The sequence below is a fragment of the Acyrthosiphon pisum genome, chromosome X, assembly GCF_005508785.2.
Source record: "Acyrthosiphon pisum isolate AL4f chromosome X, pea_aphid_22Mar2018_4r6ur, whole genome shotgun sequence".
NCBI lineage: Eukaryota > Metazoa > Arthropoda > Insecta > Hemiptera > Aphididae > Acyrthosiphon > Acyrthosiphon pisum.
In genome coordinates, this window is record NC_042493.1 from 24,168,421 (window position 1) to 24,171,192 (window position 2,772).

Sequence of the window (2,772 nt, forward strand, 5' to 3'; positions counted from 1 at the left end):
AATATTTGAGAAAATGTCAAAAAGAAGTGCTGTTTGGAAATATTTTGAGAAAAATAATGACGGAACATCGACATGTGTATTATGCTATAAGAAACTTAAGACATCAGGTAACACCACAAATTTAAATGGACACCTAAATAGTATGCATAAGTCAATTATTAATCAAAAACACATGATAGTAATAAACAAGACGTAGCTGATGATCCAGGTGAGGCTATTAATACTAGTGTTCCGAATACAGATAATGTCATTACATTGCCACCTCCCTATCAAAATTTTAAACGTCAAACAAACATAAAACAATCATTCAATAACATATCAACATATACTGAAGGTGGAGTTAAAGACAGCAAAATAACAAATTTAATTGTTTATATGATTTCAAAAGATAACCAACCCATTTCTATAGTAGAAGATAAAGGTTTTAAGTTATTAATAAAATCATTAGCACCACTCTATAAAATGCCTAGTAGAAGGAATGTCTCAAGAAAAATTGATGTGAAATATGAAGCATTGGCAGGTATTTTTAAAGAAACGCTTTCAATTTCTAATAATTTTTCATTGACTACAGACATTTGGACAGATATACAAACACGTAGTTATTTAGGTATCACCGTTCACTTTGCTAATACCTCCACGTTCACATTAAAATCTGGTATACTTGGAGTTTATGACCTAAGTGAAAGACATACATCAGATTATATAGCAGTTAAATTAAAAGAAGCCTGCTTTGAATGGGAAATTCCTATGAAATCGGTCACTGCTGTAATTACAGATGGAGCAGCAAACATGACAAAATCTATAGAATTAGCTTTTGGAAGAAATCATCAAATTCCTTGTTTTGCTCATACAATTAATTTAATAGCAGAAAGATCACTGTCAAATGTAGCTGAATTGACAAAATTAATTTCAAATGTTAAATCAATTGTTACCTGGTTTAAGCACAGTGTGGTTGGAAGCGATGATTTAAGAAAATTGACAGGCGGGGATGGTAAATTAATCCAAGAAGTTTCCACTCGTTGGAACAGCACATTCTACATGTTACAACGATTTATATCTCTACGCCCATTTGTAAATGAAATATTAAATAAGAACATTAAAGCACCTGAAATGATATCTGCACAAAGTGTATTAGATATTACAGAAGTGATAGAAGCAACAAGAGAGTTGTGTGTTGAATTTTATGTCACTAGTAGTGTAATTATCCCAATGACTCATTTATTATATAATAAAATAAATCAAACTAAAACTACAACAATCATAAGTTCAAAATTAAAAGTTGCTTTATTAGAACAATGCCAAAAGCGTTTTGAATGCATAGAAAGTGTAACACAGGTGGCAATTGCCACTATTTCGGACCCTCTTTCAAAAAGATATACTTTAAATCATCTATAGCATTATCCCGAGCTCTAAGTATAATATCCGATACATTGAAAACATCAACAGATCAAGTAGAAAGTATTCCAGAACCAGATTTAACAGGTACTTGATTTAATAATACAAAGTTATTTGATTAATTTATAAACTTTAGGTATGTTAGTTTTATTTATAATTAATCATGGTATACTTTTAAATATTAATTACTTTTTTAGACCAAGAACAGAATACATCTGATGGATTCAGCTTATGGGATAATCATAACGGCTTAATGCAACAAACCAACCAGGAATGCATTGAAACGGAAATTGGATATCCTTCAGAGTTGTGCCTATATTTAAAAAGCAATCTAGCAAATTTATCAGAGAAACCCTTAGAAGTATGGCATAACATGAGTACTGTCTATCCAAATCTATCTAAACTTGCTATTAAATATCTCTCAATAGTTGACACCTCTGTGCCCTCAGAAAGGTTATTTTCTAAAGCCGGGTCAACTTTAAGTACTAAAAGGAATAGAATTACATGTAAATGACTTCATAAGCTATTATTTTTGCAATCACTAGATGATAATTTATGCGGGATTTGATTATGTTTATTATTTTATATGTATACTAGCTGCCATTAGAATATTTTTATGACCAAAAGTAATAAATAATTGATCACTTGTTCTAAGCTTAATATCACAAAATTTTCCAGTTCTAAAATCAAAAATGTGTTACTAATATTTGTTTTGAAAGAATTTAAAATCACCGACAACATACATGCGTTGAGATTGTAAGTACTCTAATATTGGAATAGGGTGCAAGCTATTTTTAAAATATTTTTGATCCAAAAGTTCATTTATATTATTTTCACTGGATGAATGCTGATTGTATCCATTTATGCTACTGACAGAAAACTGTACTGAAAACTGTGACTTTGAGTGTCTAGCGGTCTTTTCTCGTCTGGTGTAATACCGTGCCCTGCTGTATGCCCGGTTCTGTTTTGTTGACTGTATAAGAATTGTAATCGAATGTCTAGCTATCAATCATCGTTGTATGCAAATCTAAGAGGTATAGGGCATCTGCGTATGGCGGATTGGACGCATTTCCCGTCGCATCCTAGATGTAAGTGAAAATCGGGGGCCTGTGGCTTTGAGCGGGTACCGAATTTTGGTGAAAGTAATTTGTGATAAGGATTAGAGATAAAGCTTGGTGGAAATGTTTAAAATTCAAGAGTCACTATTCGTCACTCACGATCTAAATTGATGGACTGAAAATTTCTTACGTTAGTCCTCTGCTTTTGGTTGTTAAAAAGTGTAGAGTTGATAGCTGTATTTGATTGTCTAGCTATCAGTCATCAAATCACACAGTAGGCAATCCGATTGCGTCGGATCGCAGACGATGGGGCGAATCC